At 44.0% G+C, this 17,978-nt stretch overlaps 1 protein-coding gene across 1 annotated transcript in view; it reads right to left on the reverse strand.

Moving 5' to 3' along the window:
* Positions 1-17,978, reverse strand: part of HFM1 (helicase for meiosis 1) — a 3,754,865-nt gene that overhangs the window by 3,377,032 nt on the left and 359,855 nt on the right. The gene's annotated exons all lie outside the window — the stretch shown is intronic.

Here is a 17,978-nt window from a genome sequence, read left to right on the forward strand (position 1 = left end):
ACACTCGGCTGAAGTTTCAGGAAAATGCTTAATTCCGTGTTTGAAAGCTGGCAGGTAAAATAAACCCAACGCCATTCTCCTCCCAAAGAGGCTTGATCACGGGCACAGTCAATGCTTTCACCTTGCCTCACGCTATACAGGAAGGTTTGGTTTTCTCACAGAGTGCACTTTTCAACAGGTTGAAAAAAAAATGCAAAGTTCGTTTGTTTCGTTTTTTTCAACCTACTTCTTCACCTTAAAACTTTCTCACGTTGCACAATCCTTCCTTCAGTCAGCAAGTAGAAAAATCCATCTTGCACCCCATGCTGAAATCCGAAGCAGATAAGGGCAAATTCCGGATGGTTACCCCTTACTCTGCGGAAGCCAATCACTTAAAACACATGCTCAAAAAGAATTGGCATATCCTAAAAACTGATAGCACTATATGTGAAGATATTCCTCCCTTTCCACTGGTAACTTTTAGGAAAGCAAGGTCACTTCGTGACATGCTGGTTAGGAGTCACCTAGAAAAAATACCACAAAAAGTGAGTTCCTTGAAAGAAATTATTGGCCTATACCCGTGTAGTAGGTGCAAAGCTTGCGCCAACAGCAAAAGACTCCTATCATACACAATCCCAGACACAGGGAAGGTAAAGAAAATCACTACATTTATCACATGCAGTACGCCATATGCAGTGTACTGCCTGGTATGCCTGTGTGGGCTACGCTACATAGGTAGCACGGTCCCCCTATTGAAAATCAGAATATTGGAACACTTAAGGGCTACTGATAGAAATGATCAGACGTATCCTGTAGCACGTCACTTCGCAGAAAAACATTGGAGTGACCGTAGTCAGCTACAATTTTATGGTTTGGATTACGTTCCTTTAACTGTCCGTGGAGGTGACGGAGACTTGAGTCACGTTATATCATAGATTTACTCACTAAATTTCTTCGTGGTTTGAATAGTGGAGAGGAGTTATCTGTACACATAGGTTCGTGATTGAGACTTAGATTTGGGGTAATTCTACTGGTGATTGAGTGCTGTGAGCCCTGCTGGAATAGTTTTAACGGATGTTGGAACTGTAATTGTATAATGTTTCTTGGTATAAAACGGTTTTTCCAAACATGAATGTGTAGAAAAGTTTTTCAGAAATGTCTTCAAGGAGAGGACACTAGCCGGTTCACAGCGAAATAAACTTTGTGTACCGTGATACAATGTATATTAGAAAAATGATACACAGTTGATGGATTCTGTCATGAATTATATTCATAAGTAAAAATGAGAAATGAATTATATAATTATGAAATGTATCAGGACGACTACCAAATAATGTGTAAATATGAGTGCATGCAACTATATACATATTTGTGTAAGGTACTTGTGAAATAATTCATAAATGAATTGAAGCATGTAGATTATATGAGTATATATACTCACTAAAAATGGCGCCCTTGTTAGATTGAATGCGCTAGTCCTTTCCTTGTTTTCATGAAATCAGAAATGTTGAAAAACATGGCGTTTCTGATGTGTCATTGACATCGAGAAAGGCATTCTTGCCGAAACACGTCTGTTGCTGGTCATTTGAATAAACTTTCTTGACAACGTCCCCGGGAGTGTGATATCTTCTTTTTGGACTAAGAGGATACATATTGTACTAGAAGCAAAGGCCTCAATACTGTACATATCTAAGGTTTCTGTACTGTATATATATCTGAGGCTAGCATTCTATGACTATATCCGCATGAGAGTTCCGATGCACACAGTATATATGCATATACCACCTCCAAATCACTTTATTGATGTCATAACTACACTTTTACAATTGCTTTATTAACTTAAAAAAAAATCCTGGGCGGGGGTAGAACCCCCAACCTCCCTTATGACTACCAGGCTCGCTTGCTAGTCTGGCTCTCCACAGGGCAATCATCACGCACTTTTACGCCTCAACACTTTCAAATGCCCCCAGCCGCCACTGTTATCACCTCCTCCAGCAGGAAGGCCACCAAGGCCAGAGGTTCCAAAGCCTCTGCCACCTTTGAGGTGCGACCTGGAGAATGCTACCCCCTGCCCTGAGGCCCACTTGATACAAGGACAGGTGGGACGTTATTTATGCAAGGAGATGTGCTGCACCTCCAGGCTAGTCACACCCCTAAGGTGGGCTATCTGATGTGCTCCACGAAAGATAAGTTTTACCATCTTGTTTTTGGAGGAATTTGGAACTCTGGGACAGTGTTATACCCACTCCCCACAGGTAGTGGTCATATAGGGGTTGTAGTGACCCCAGGGATAAGTAGCCCATTGGCTACTACTCTTCACTCCCCTTAACACCCCTACATTTAGTATTTAGATGGCCCCCTGACACCAGGTACTCAGATTTGTCTGCTTGGAAGAAGAAAGACAAAGAAGAGCCGAAGACATGAGAACTGTGGACCAGCACCCAACTTTACACAAAACTCTGCCTGGCTGCTGTCCCGACAATCACAAAGACTGACTCGTCCAGAAGGGGAACTGCCTCCCCAAACCCTTGGAGGTCTGCCCATCACATCATCAAAGTCTCAGGCATGACCGCATCTGCCCACCCAGTACAGTGTTCTGTCGACCCCAAGGCCCCCCAAGGGAGCAGCACCCCAGGAGATGAACTTCGAGTCTCTCAGAGGTCAGCCCCAGCTCCCCAGCAAGTAGTGAGATATCAGACCCTCCAAGAGCACCCCTGCACTAATATCCAGGGTTCTCGAGCCAGTTGCAAGCACCAAGGCTTGTTTGTGTTCAGTTGCAACACCACCACCACCAAAACATAACTGTTTGTCAAGGGCATTAGGGAGAGGCCAGCTCTACACCAAGAGTGGCCCTGCTGTGTTTCTTTTCCCTCTTCTGCAGCTGCACCAAGAACCGTGAGAGCCTCTAACACACCAACCCGCTGGACAAAACCCCTCTGCACCCGAACACCTCAGCCCGGGCTCCAGTAATCCGACGGTGTATCTATGGACCTCAGACAGTCAAGAGCTGAGCCCCAACTTGGGTTCTTCTGGACTGGTCCTCCATCCCCCACGTGCAGCCTTTTTCTTACAGGTACTTTTCACATTTACTTTATCGTGTAGTGTTCAAGGCTACCAGCGTGAACAGCACCACTGCACCCGGACATCCCTGGGCAGGTAAACTTGAACTGTTGGTGCTTTCTTGGACCTTGGCCCCTACTTACCTTAAGTCCAGAACAGTCCCGTAAGTCATCTGTAAGTGTACCTATGCAGTGAATGTTTCTCCTATAGGATAACATTACCGCATTTGAGGCTCGTACCTCAAATCTGACAGCTGTCACTTTCCACTGTTTTTAATGTGAAAATCTATAGCATCGAAAGTACTTACCTGATTCTGATAATCTTGGGTGTCTAAAATGATATAAAAATCTGTGTTATTTTTCTAAATTGGTCTCGTTTCTACTTGAGTGTGTGTCTCAATTATTGATTCTGTGTGTACAACAAATGTTTAACATTACCCTCTTATAAGCCTAAACTGCTCACCCACACTACCACAAAGAGAGCATTTGTGATTATTAATTTAAGCCCTGTAAGCCACTAAGAATCAATGAGGGGCAGAGTTAAGTTACTGCAAAGTGTTTTTGTGCATGTACTCCTCCTTCTTTTTTATGTCAAAATAAGCAAGAATAAATCCCAAATCATTTGTAAGAAGAGCTGTTTTTTATTCTTTTTGGTATATTCTTTTCATAATCCAACACCAGCATGCTGTGCACGAGGATTGGGACAGGGGTGGAGAGAAGACGTGGCACCCTCGGATTGGCCAGGGGTTCCTGGCTTCAGAAACCTTCCACGTCCCTTTAAAAACTCTTGCACAAGGGGCTGGACCCTGGGGATGACATGGACAGCTGGAAGGAGGAAAGAAATGTCAAGAAAGCACTAAGGACTCTGCCCCAGTTCACCCTAGAACCAGTGGGTCTCCCCAAGGGCCAGTGAGGCTGGACCCCTTAAACCCTATGAGGACCTCCTGGGGGAAAAGCCCTGGACATCTGTGCCTAGAGAGAAAAACCAGGAAGGACGCTGGTGCAGGGAGCCAGGAGAACAAGCTCCCTGTGGATTACACCACTACCAGGAGTAAAATGAGCCCAGGATCGTCCAGATCGGCCGAACACAGCCCAAGTTATGGCATTTGATAACTGTCCACCCCAAATGGAGCGTGTGAGGCTCTGCTACCCTCTTATTAAATTACCCTTTAGGGGCTTGTTATATGGCTGCATTTATGATGGCCTGAAGATGTCTGAAGAAGGCCATATTGTAAAAAGCACTCTAGGGTCTAAGTCTATGGTTGTATGTTATGTAGTCAAAATGTGATGACCTCTAGGGGATGTTTTTATGATTGCATTTTTATAGTTGGAAAGTATATAAAAAGCACACTTACACATGTTTTGCTCATTTTAATTGCTTTAATGCTATAATAATGTTAACTGTGATTATGGAGCACAGTGAATAAGATGTATTAACAGTAATAAGTGCATCTGCACACGACTATATTTAAATTTTGCATCACGTACAAAATTATGTCTTTAACATGTGTTTTTCTGATCTTGAACCTTTGACCAAACCAGCAGACTTACCTTATGCATTTGTACAACCCCTTTTGGAGGTCAAAGGTGATTATGCAATGTCATCTATGGTTTGTTCCATAGCCCAATGTATATATTTGTAAATTGATGCATAGTATTTACTAGTGTGTGTGTAATAAATTTACTTTTCATTTTTGTAAAGAAAAAGCACTGACTGGACAATGATTTATTGAGTGTTACTTTTGCGTGCCAGCTCATACAACCTGCCTTGAGTAGGCCTTGGACGGCACTGCTTCGCTATCCTGGGTAAGTCAAGCGCTACAATGGGGTGCTTGGTTCCCAGTAAGGTGAAATTGTGGAACTTCTACTTGTGCAGGTCACACAACTAATACCCCAATTTTCTGCACCCCCCTCTCCATTATTATTTGAGAATTCAGCACAATCACAACAGGACAAATGGGTATAGAGCAAGAATTCTGAAAACAGGGAAAAAGCAAGCCCCACATCTAGGACACAGGATCACAATTGGACCAGAAGTATGCAGCCCCAGGAACACAGGAATAACGGAAAAGGAAGATGCATACAAACAAGGGCAGTAGTGGAATCATGTACACAAACTTAAGAACACTAAAATCCAAAACCTGGAATTCTGCACACAAACATAGACAGAACTGGGCTTGTGCAGAGAGAACTAGAAACAAAGATATCCAATAGGGACAGTGATGTAGCAACAATAAGGGATAGAAACAGATCAGCTCAGCAGCAAATGGGAAACAAGTTACATAATTAAAAACCAAGACACTCAGAATCAAGGAGCAAGTCGGGAATCAAAGCAACAAGGCAGCATCAGTATGAGCAGAGCCTCAGCACTAAAGACTGTTACAAGCCGCTGTACAATGAGCTTACAGTATAGAAATAGTTGGATACTCAGCAGAGGCGCACATGTGCTGGAAAAGAGCCAACTGTAAGTAATCAGCCAGCTGTAGAAAATAAAGGAACCACTAATGGACGAAAGGCTGCACTAGGGCTTGGAGAGGGAAAGGCTAGGAAAACTCAAGAGGGGAAACATGAAAACCAGGAACGAAGTGCAGACTGGAGCTGCAAGAGAGAATAGTCCAGAATGCATGTTTGTATGGGTCAGAGGAGCAGTAGGATCCAGAAGCCACGATGTACTGAATAGAGCTCACCTCTAGGATGTGATCTAGGCAAGATTTATCAACAAAAGAAACTAAAGTCAAGGATCATGATGCATCAGGATGGTTGTGTGGAAACCTGGAGAGTGATGTAGAGCAAGCTGCTCAATGTGCTGGAAAGTGTCTGTATATATACACACTGGAGTAAAAGTAAGACTCCACAGGGTCTTTGTAATCACCACCTGATGACAGAATGCCAGACTCCTCACTCTACCCCTTGGCCTACTGGGTGCAAGGCAGAGCTCCAACATAAATGCAGTCCAAAACATTTTACAAGTTTGAATATTTCAGGACAATACCACAAATGCACATGGAGGCACGAATGTTAAACAGAGCACAAGATATAAGTAGTGTTCATGATGATTTTAGGAACCTTTCCCTTAAAGCTTTTGCTGTCAGTGAAGCCACAGACTTATATCGGACTGAACACCTGACTGGTATACAGGGTGTTTTCGAAATGAGTTACAGATGTCTAAGTGGATAACCTTGTGGTGCCAGTACTGTGCTCTGGAAAGATTATAGCCCCTGGAGTCAATAGATTCTTGGTACCTAGACTGCTTTCAGGAAACTTCACAGGCATCAGAGAACATATTTTCTAGGTGTTTAGACTGCTTCCTGGAATAAAAAAAACAAGACTCGAGTGAGGAGCTTCTTGGTGACCCGGCTGTCCCCAGGAAAGGGGGAAGGCATTGAAACAAGTACCTTCTGGTTATACAGATTCACATCAGATAGATTGACTTGAGAAATGGCAAAGAGGGACTCCTCAAGAACTTTGCGCTGGGGAACACAACAGAGATACAAATCCCAGCTAATCAAGAAGCTCTTCCAAAATTATACAAAAGGTGAGGCAAAAGAAAAAGAAGAGAACCTTCTGCATGGCAAGCACTACTGACTCTATTAAATCAGATGGAAGTCCTGGGCGGTGAACCTCAACTCTGACAGCACAAACATCAAGTATCAAGTTGGTAGAGCAATTGTGGGGGTAGGAGTGAGGGTGGAAGCAAAAAGGAACCAATTAACATCAGATGACCCAGAGGGTTCAAGGTCTGAACTGCAGACAAATCTAGGGGAGTGGGGTCTTCAGATGAGCTAGAAATGCGGGCTGTGGAAAACATCTAAAGTAGGGAAGCAACCTGTAAGGAATCGGATGCCTGTGAAGCTAGTGTCAGCGGGGTCCCATGGACTGCCTTTGTCATGGTGTTAGCTTTGGCATTGGAAGTTTATATACTAGTTAGAGATATAGAAATTCATTTGTGTTCCTGGTGTATAAAGTGGAGGAAACTAGATAAAGAACTTTGTGGTTCCTATTTTTTACGTTAAACAGACACCCTTTGAGGGAGTGGAGGAACACTGAATATTTCTGCGTGTTGACAAATTCAAATCCCAGAAGAGTGCTGAAGTCTCACAGGATTTGCAAAATCTTGATGCTCATTTTGGATAGACTACTTTGTATACAGTGCCCCTCAGATTCATTTTGCTTCACAGTGAGAGCCTGAGACTGTTACTACCCTTCTTTTCATATTCACAGTAGGATCCAGATCAACATTGTTACCTTGGGGTCCGGACCAGATAGAGATACGTGCAGAGGGATTTCAGGAACTTTAACTTGTTTCAATTCCCTTCAAACTGTGCATGTTTCTGTATCTGATTCACATAAATAAAAAAGCTGAGAACTTTCATGAATTAAAGTGTTACTTCCTGATCCTGTTTCTGGGCTAAGTTCAGTATACTTTTAACTCAATGTACCAAGAATATCACAATTCCGACATCTTAGTGCCTTCAATCGCTACCAATATACTACTTCCACGTGAAGGTTAACATGCAGCTAACTGCGTGTTCGTGACTGTACAAACTAAGTTTGCATGTATTACAATTTCCATGATGCCTACGAGGACATGAGGAGTTCAGAAGGATCATGGGGGATTTATAGGAGGAGACTGCACGCCGTTCAGCGTGCGTTAATTCATGTGTGATGTTTTTGCAGAGGCTGGTACTTTGGGAGAGACTGTTTGTCACTCATTTGCATATTGCAGCACTTATTTGGAAAAGCTGTCTTTTGGAAAGATAAAGAGGTATATGAAGCATGTGCAAGAAGTGCTGCTCTTGCAGATCAAAGTGAGCCTGGGTTTACAAGTTAAGTCAGCAGCTGTGCTCTTATTTCCATCTATTTCTTCAAACCAATTCCTTATCAGCCCACTGGAAAAAGTTGTATGTTTTGGAGCAGCAGAGTTGAACTAAAGGTCATGTATGTTCAAAAAAGACATAAAGTCTTCATTCTGTTAGTTGTATTCTTTGGAGCCGCTGAGTCAAACAAAAGGTCACATGAATTCAGAAAATACATAATTCTTCCTTTCTGTTGGAGCATACATGTTATTCTGGGGAACATGAACAAAATAAAAAAGGCAAAACAGAAATCTGTTCTTTTATGAAAGCTGTTAAGGTGAAAAAGACTTTGGTTACCTGCAGACTCCTACATTCAGTGCTTGAAGTAAAGCAACTGAGCTCTCTTTTTTCTGTACTTTTGAATATTTTTGCTTCTGGAACAAATGCAATGAGAATGAATTGCTTAACAAAGTCAAGTAAGCGACTGAACTAGTGGTGATGATGAACCAATGAATATTATATCATTGGTGGCAGCATTGATAGTGAAATACTTTTCTTTTACAATCTGATGAGGAACTCTTCCAAAATATTTGCGGAACTTTACATTAAAAAAAGTCTTTGTTTGTTGTTTGGGTCTGTAGAGGACATTTTGTGATTGTCTTGATGAGTTGTGGAACATGTAGTATGGGCTTGCAGGCTTATTTATGCTTTTTATTCACAGGTTCTGACAGGGAATCTAAAGCTTGGTAATCACAAGAGTGTCAATTACGCGGAGGTTGCAAAGGTGATTCCTTTATTAAGTCTCAGGTAAATCTGATACGCTTTAGTGAGAATTTATAAGAGTAGGTGTTCTTTTATTTGCTAATCTTGTTTCATTTCCTTTTCAGGTTTTTTTTCTTTAACTGCTGTTCCCTTCCTCATACCCTTTCCCTCACTTGATCGCTCTAAAACTCTATGCCTTTCTTGGTATTCAGAACTGGAGATATCAAGAGGTGGACCATATTATTTGTCACTCTGATCCTGAGGAGTTTTCTCGCACCATTGCAAGTCCTTGACAAAAAAAACAATTCTCAGGTTTTGAGTGAGCTTAGGTACATGATGTTAATTTAGAATCTATGTGGATGCTTGTAGGAAGTTACAATAATGTTATGTGTTTGTACCAGTGAATATTTTGACTGTAGTAAAACATACATGATCAATGGGTTTTGCTCAAAACTGAACGAATGAGTGTGAGGCAACACTGTGAACTTGGAAACGAACCAAATTGATACTATAAGCATCTGAACTTAAAATCTCATTTGAGAAGTCATCTAACAAAGTAAGGAAAAAAAGTAGAAGCAGCATTGGTCCACGGAAGATCTGGAGCAAGTTTCCTGTTATAAAGACAAACGTCTTTTTTAGTTCACACATAAAAGGTCCTTTCCTTTATTCCATGATTGGACAAGTTACTAGAGTTTTCATTCCTGTCGGTCCCTTCTCATGATTCAGGGAGCAAGTCCTGCACATTAATAATCGCAATTCTCTTCCTTTCTACAGGTGAACACACAACTTGTTTCTTCATTATGTCATGGTAATGGGTGATTGTTTGATCAGTAGCTGCTTCCCCCCTTCCCCCCCTCCTCCCCCCCCCCCCCACAGTGCCTTGAGACCCTCATGGGTGAGTAGCGCGCTTTACAAATGGATTGATTGATTGATTGTATGGTTCATGTGATCAACCAGAGAGAAGAATGCATTTCTTTCGATTGGCCCTTACAGAATCTCTCCACCTCCCTCACTTTAAAGAGAGGAAATAACTTTGCCTTCGTGAAGGATGGTGCATAGAGATCAGACCCAGGAAATTAACTTGTGAGTTCTAAGGGGAAGTGGTCTTAAAAGAGCCAATTGTTCCACAGTTTTATTTTTCAAGGGTAGAATCGGTGCCTATAAAATTAGTCAGTCAAGCCGTAAGAAGGCTAAAGAACTCCTTCCACTGATTTCACACCCTCCTTCACCTCTGACAATGGGAAACCACATCAAAAACATGGGCTATGTTTGAGGAGGCAGACTAAAAACAGCTAGAGAAGCATACAGGTAAGCCAGATATTAGCAGCAAGCTGCCAGCCCCCATTCAATTCTGCCCTGTTCAATATCTCTGGGAGGCGGATTTGGAAAAGGAAACTAACATCTCCCCTGGCCACAACTGCAACTAGATTACCCCAATTACTACTATAGTCTGTCATGTGATTCTGTTACAGTTGGACTCTAAGTCTGGAAGGCAAGGAATTGATGGCAGAAAGAGTGGCCCTCGTAGTAGAAAGTCGTGAAGAGGGCCAGGCAGGTCTAAAATATTTTGTAGGAGAAAAAAGCCTGACTCTACGGTGAATGATGGAGAGAGAATCAGAAGCCAAAAAGGGTCTGGGGAGATAAAATCACATTATTAACTGACAAAAAACTGCAGCATGCAACAGAAGGACATGGGCACTATGCCCAGATGACGTTAGGATGGCCTAGGACAAAGATGTTGGGAGGGCAGATACGTTCTGGTTTATTAAGCAAGAACTGGGAAGCAGAATGGAGCGCACAGCTGAGAACAAAAAGAGAAATAAGTGAAGAGTGACATCAGAGCTACTGATGACTAAATTTTCCAAAAGTGGAATGAGTCAACAATGCTGTTTAATTTCCTTCAATTTATAAAAACACTTCTACCACATCCCTAAACATAACTTTAATAAAATTGGTACATAATTTTTGCGAACATGATATGACATGACTTGAACAGCAAATCATAGTGAGAAAATGACAGGAGGTAGTTCTTAAGTATCAGACAGATCGAGTACAGACTAGAGACAGCAGATATAGAAGGGCATAGCAATCCGATGTTTATGAACAGGAGAGAAAAAACAAAATGGACATGACGGAAAATGGGTAGCCAGCGGGAACTGGGAACTAGACTAGGGATTATAGCCATGGATAAGTTTATAAACGATAGTGAGGACATTAAAGTACATTGAGACAAAATGGTACCCGGCGTAGAAAAGCGGAGAAGTTGTAAAGTAAGCGCAACAGGAGACAGATTGAAGAGCGGCCTAAAACTGGAATTAAAGTTTGTTTGCAGAGGGGTATGTGAGTAAGCAGGGAGACCAGTGGTGTGGAAAAAAGGCAAAGGTCTAATTTACAGAAGTTCAGATATCTAGAGACAACATGAGCAAGCTATAGTAATGTTACGTGCAAGAAAAAGAAACAGAGGAATATAAAAATCATATCAAAGTTCAGGGCAGTGAAGGACTAAGGTAGGGGCGCAGGCGGGAATTTGATGAATGTTGCGGGAAGGGTGGTAACAGGAAGCAGGAAATAAATGGAATTCAGTTTTGGAAGGGTTGAGATATAAAAAAAATTGATAACTTCCATAACTTGACAGAAATTAACCACTTAGATCATTTAAAGCTGGACCTCAGAATTGAAAGACATGAGCATTTGAGATTCAACGACATAGCAGTGGCAGGATAGCATGAAAGAAGAATGAGAGAGAGTAGGAGGCAGAATAGATTGAGAACCGGATACAACTTTGTAGGAAGGCCTGATGTACCCCAATGAGGAGGGATAAAATGGGTGTGTGCTGGTCTCCAAAGAACACAGATCAGAAAATAGGATACAACCAAGAAAGAGCCAAACCTGAAACACCAAAAGAAGAGAAAGGAGAGCAGTATTATGGGGTTCATCATGCTGAAAACAGCAAAATATTCTGGGACAAAAAATAGGAAGATTGTTAGATGGGAAGAAGTTAATGAAGTCAAAACAGAGAGAAGAGATGTTTAAGTACAGTGAGTATGGCGAAATACAGACTGGACTCAGAAAGCCACAGTTGCCATAATCTTTCGATTTCGGATAACACCCTAATTGGAATCAAGTAAAGATGCAAAACTATTGAGCAAAGTCACATCCACACTCGCAGTGCAACACTTTAGGTCACTCTGCAAAGAAACACCCTAGGTAGGGAAGCAAAGCTCTTAGAACACTTTCAGGTAACAGGATCATAACTGGTCCCAAAGCAAGCATCAGGTAGAAAAGTAGTGCATGAACAATAAAAGATGGGGTTATCTAGTGAAATCTTCCACAAGGAAAACACCTGAAGGTGGCTACAAAAGTGTGCAGAGAATTGATGCCACCACAAAACTGGACCGGACAAAGGCAATTTATAGTTGTTAGCTCTCTAAATTATTTCCACAGCTTCAAGGCTCAAGACAGGTCCACCATTACTGATAGGCCAGAATTAAACAAAGGAAGGCCACAGCAAGTCCTGTACCTCGAGCAATGACTATATCACTAGCCATGGCACAAGAACTGTATGACACCAAACATGACTCCAAAATAAGGCCATCCAGAAGTCCAAAATAAGGACGCCTGAGAAGATGAGACAGCGAAAACAAGAAGGGGGACAGATCCTAATTTAAATATTAGATAAAACTGGCACCAAGTCACTTCTTGGGCAGCACTAATACTCTAAAAATGTAACCCCTATAGAGACTGACCGCTTCAAACAATGCCAGGGGCCACCTGGATGGCCAGTCCCCATACAGTCGCAAGAGGAAAATTAAGTGGTACACCCAAGATTAAGAAGATTAGGATTCCCTGTGAAAAGCTCAGAATAATACCCAAATAGTGCTGACAGCAAGTCTGTAATGGGGTTGCTTATCTGGCCTCATTAGGAAGAACTAGGTGAAATACCACAATCTTAACCCTGAATCCGGGAATAGTCAGACCTTTACCTCTGAAAAACTACAGAGGGAGACAAGAGGGTGCATAGCACTGAAAATACCTTGAGTGAAAATTAAAAACAGTCTGATAAAATCTACGCAGGGCTCCACAGATAACTAAAGTCCATCAAAGGCTCTGAAGGACAGAAACACATGGGCTGAACCTGTGCAAGACCAGTGAGACACGCTCTGCTCTGAAAGGTGCCATTGCTACTTCTGAAATGTCTACGGGAAAAGGCCGAATGGCTCCCCCACCATCCCGTTAATGCCTGTGTGTTCACTGGAGGTACACCAACATACACAGGAAATGAACTCTCCTGACCCTTAAAAGCCCCAAAATCTGATTTTGAAAACGATGTCATGACTTGAAGCTTGGTACTGAAATGCATATCATACAATGTCCTATAAAAAGTAGGCAAAATGCTTCAAAAGGTTTGTCTGGTAATATCTAATACTTAGCAACACATTTAGAAGACCCAGTAAAGAAGGCATGGAGTACCTTGTGGTCCCTGATGTGTGCACCCACCTGGACACTGGGCTGAATAACAGGGCATAATGCTTCAAGGTGCCTGAGAAGGGATGCTGTAGGTCTGCAACACTTAGCTGCAGCAAAAAGAGAAACCTCAAAGAAACCTGTAAGGAGTTTGTGAAAAGTAAAGGAGTCAGTAAGGACAAAAATCCAAAGAGCCAGAGAAAGAATTGAGCTAAAACATCACTGCATATGAAACTTAAATCAAGGTTAATTGATCAGCCCACCGACTATGGGGAAAATGCCCAAAATTTACTTCATATGAACAAGAGGAACTGTTTAAAAGGTTACCTTATGTGCATGGAAATTTCTTTGTATAGTAATCCCCAAATGTTTGGACTCATGCTGCTGGTTTTTCAACTCTGAAAATGCACTGAAGCCTGCTAACCAGACCTCAGTGTTGTGCCCTGACAATAAATTATATGTTTGATTGGCTTATACCAATTTGGCATAAGCTAACTTACTTGTAAGTCCCTAGTATAGGGTACCCATGGCCTGTATGTTAGAAAGCCACCACAGGGATTGCAGCACTGGTTGTGCCAGCCTGTGTGTGACACAGGTAAAACAAGGCTCTCAGTCTGCCACCGCAGACTGGAACAGCGGTTTTAAATTGCTAACTTGCCTTTGCCATTTAAAGCAATAGTAAAGCCATTCTTCCCTTCTTAATATATGTAAATCACCCCTAAGGCAGGCCTAACAATCACTTAGACGGGGTGCTGTATATTAGAGAGTGGAACATGTACTTTTGAATTTTCCAACAGTAAAAACCAGCAAATGTTGATTTTACTGTGGAAAATGCTAGTAGCACTATTGGAGAGTGCAGAGTTGCAAGCTGACACCTCAGCTTTGCTAACTTCTGGCTGGGACTACTAAAGTTGATACTGTAAGGTATCAAACAATTCATAGCATTAAGCCCTGCTTGATACCCATGTCAGAATTAATGTAATTTGGTGGCTGCAGATAAGCAGCCGAAGTATTTGACGGGGTGCCCAGGACGTCAGATTGTTCAAATGGATTGTCCGTAGGTATGTTCAGGGGGGATAACATTGATAACTGGCTGGCCTCGTATGAGAGACCTCACAAGATGAGGAAGGAGGGTCACAGCAGCTGGGGACACTACTCTGGGAGTTATTGGCAGTAATCATTGCACACACTGACAAATAAGATAGCAGAGTCCTATCTAGATATGAAGGCAGCAGAACTATTTCAACATACTCCTGAAGAGTATAGACTGAAACTAAGAACAACACAGAAGAGGGCAACACAAACATGCGTTGACTTCGTTGACACTTCAATTAAGGCACTGGATAGCTGGATTAAGGGCAACAAAGTACATACCTTTGAAGGGTTCTACAACTTAATTGCTAAGGAGCACATTTTAAATATATGTTCTTCAGAGAAGTTGCACCAGCATCTGATGGGCTCTAAGCTGTCTAGCCCCGGGAAACTAGGCAAGACAACTCATGAGTGTGTCCCTGGGTGGTGACCAAAAGAAAGGAAGTCAGGCCACCTTTAAGGGGAAAGAGGGGAGAAAGGATAAAAAGAAAGAGCATCTCAAAGCGTCCCCAAAATATGCCAAAGGGAGAGAACCCAGAGCCACATCCCGGTCCAAGGACAGGTAGTACCTGGGAAAGAAGTATAAGCCTTCAAAGGCTGGGGTGTGTTTTGATTGTAATCAACCAGGGTACAAGAGGGTAGATTCAGCAAGCACCAAAAAGCCACCCACTGGTGACCAATCCAAGGGGTTGGCTAGTATAGGGATGGAATGGGAAGTAGCCCCTAGAGATCCCAAAGGATACACAGAGGCCACCCAAGTGTCCGTGGTTGGGCAAAATGTTGAACCTTTGGCTCACTGTCCCCCTTGTATGGAAAAGTAAAGGCAGTGGCCATAAAATCAAAGGTTTGGAGGTTAAGGCTACCAGAGATACAGGTGCAAGTGTAACCATGGTGATGGCCAAACAGATTTCCCCAGACCAGATCCTGCCAGAGCAGGTGCACAAGATTGTCAGCATTAACAATATCATAAAGTCCCATCACATGGCTTTGATGGACTTTGAGTGGGGAGGAATTACGGGCTCAAAGGAAGTAGCTGTGTCCGCTGCAATCCCAACAGAGTGATTGTGGGCAAACATCTGAAAATGTCTGACTGGGCAGAAGTTGAATGAAGGACCCATGCAGCAATGCTGGGTCTTCCTGAATGGATTTGTGTAACCGCAAGAGCTCAGAGGGCCCAGCGGAAATGTCAATGGATCTTGGAGCCTGAAACAATAGACCAGCTCCCTAAAGCCAAGAAAAGGGGCAGGAGGGCTGGCAACCCACTTTTTAAAAGTCCACAGGGCCAGAAGGAGCCCAGCCCTCAGAAAGACACCCTGGTACCTGAACGAGGAACTGCTTCCCTAGATGACTTGCCATATTTGGCAAAATTCCATGGAGCAGGAGGCCCCTCCAGGGAGGATCTTAGCCAAGGACAAACTACCCTACTCTGCCCTCTATGCCCTACTCTGGAAGAAAAGCGATGGTTGGCTGTCAGACAGGAACAAGGGAATACCAGTGGTACCCAGATGGCATACTGGAAGGAGGGCCTTCTGTACAGTGAGGCATGGGAGCCCAAACCAGGGTGTACCAAAAGATTTGTTGTCCGCCAGCAGCACTGGGAGTTTCTCCTTAATCTGGCCCATGATTTCCCCTTAGGGCAGACCAAGACCTGAGAGAGGCTGGTCAAGGCGTGATCAATATATCTGTAAGAAACATTAGTTAGTTAGATTCCTTACCTTAGAATATCCCCAGGCGTCAGGCTGGATCCGGAAAGATTTTTCGTCAGCAATACCCTTGCGCGTCGCTAGGCGTTGTCTGCGGCTCCGCGTCCGTCGTCGGCGTCGTGATCGCCGGGATGACGTTGTCGGAGTACTTAGATGCTGCCCTCGCGCGCTGACATCAGTTCTTGTACATAGCTTTCCGTGCCAGGAATGAAGAGCCATGCAAGAAACCGACACTGGTGCCATGAATCTAGGGCACTGAAAGGGATGACCTTAACCCTAGATATCAGTTCGCAGAACGGGGAGGATGGGTAGGGGTGGGGAGGTAAGGAATCTAACTAACTAATGTTTCTTACAGATATATCGGTATCGAAGGTAAGTAACTTGTTCATCTGAAAGAAACACGTCAGTTAGATTCCTTACCTTAGAATAGATACCCCAGCAATACCAAACCCGGTGGTGGGCCTGCAAACCAAGATCACACCAGGAAGTCCTGGAGATCGGAACGGCCAAAGAAGCCGTCTCGCCGGACTTGGCTGTCCAGGCAGTAATGTTTAGCAAATGTGTGCAGCGAGGCCCACGTTGCTGCCTGACGAATGTCCTGCAGGGGGCTCCTTGTCCCAGGGCAGTAGTAGCCACTGTGGCCCGAGTGGAATGGACCCACAGGAGGCTCCTTCTTAGCCAAGGAATAGCAGGCCTTAATGCACAAAACGACCCACCGAGAGATGGTTCGCTTGTGCACTGCCCGCCCCTTCTTAGCGCCTACGTAGACAACGAAGAGTTGGTCGTCCACCCGGAACTGTTTCGTGCGGTCCAGATAGAAGGAGAGCGCACGTTTTGGGTCCAGACGGTGGAGCCTCTCTTCCTCTTTCGAGGGAAGCGGAGGCGGAAAGAAGGAGGGCAATGTAACAGAATGGCCGATGTGAAAGGCAGTAACCACCTTAGGGAGAAAGGAAGGACGAGTCCTTAGAACAACCTTGACCGGATGGACAGAGACGAAAGGAGGTTTAAAAGAAAGAGCCCGGAGTTCACTCACTCTTCTGGCAGAGGTGATGCAACCAGGAAAGCAGTCTTAAGAGTCAGAAGACGAAGAGGGCAATTATGAAGTGTCTTAAAAGGAGCGCACATCAGATAGGTTAACACCAGGTTCAAGTCCCACTGAGGCATTACGAAAGAGACAGGAGGAAACATGTGAGTAATGCCTTTAAAGAATCTAGCAATAACAGGGGACTTGAAAAGAGAAGGCTGATCAGGAAGCCATAAGAAGGCAGAAACAGCTGAAAGATATCCCTTGAGGGTGCCCAGAGCAGAGCCCTGCTGGACCAGGGAAAGAAGAAAGAGGAGAACTTCAGAAAGAGGGGCAGAAAGGGGATCCACAGCCTTTGCTGTACACCATGCCACAAATTAGTTCCACCTGCAGGTGTATACCGTTTTAGTGGAGGGACGCCTGGCTGCCAGAATGACATCACAGACTTCAGGAGGCAAGTCAAATGGCATCAACTGTCGCCGCTCAATCTCCACGCATGGAGGAGGAGGTTGGACAGGTTTGGGTGGAGGACCGTCCCCCGCTGCTGCGACAGAAGGTCCTCCTGAAGAGGCAGTCTAATCAGGGGATCGATTGACAGACTGAGTAGCTCGGGATACCAGTACCTTCGTGCCCAATCAGGAGCCACAAGGATGACTTGGGCCCGGTCGCGCCTGATCTTCTTCAGCACTCTGGGCAGAAGTGGTATAGGTGGAAAGGCGTACAACAGACCGCAACTCCACTCGCGATGAAAGGCGTCTCCGAGCGAGTGCCGCCTTGGAAATTCCAACGCACAGAACTGATGACATTGCGCGTTCTCTTCGGTGGCAAATATATCTAACCAAGGCTCTCCCCACTGCTGAAAGAGACCTTGCACCACGTCCGAGTTCAGACGCCATTCGTAATCCATCATGCACCGGCGGCTGAGTTTGTCCGCCCTGGCGTTTAGTTTATTGTTTTTCTAGTTTAGAGAGCCCGCCAGGTGTTGAACCACCAGGGTGATGCCCAGATGTTCCAGCCATGTCCAGACAAAGGGTCCACGACCCCACCCCGCCCTGTTTGTTGCAATACCACATGGCGGTGTTGTTGTCCGTGAACACCT

The sequence above is a fragment of the Triturus cristatus genome, chromosome 4_2 (genome assembly GCF_964204655.1).
Source record: "Triturus cristatus chromosome 4_2, aTriCri1.1, whole genome shotgun sequence".
Lineage (NCBI taxonomy): Eukaryota > Metazoa > Chordata > Amphibia > Caudata > Salamandridae > Triturus > Triturus cristatus.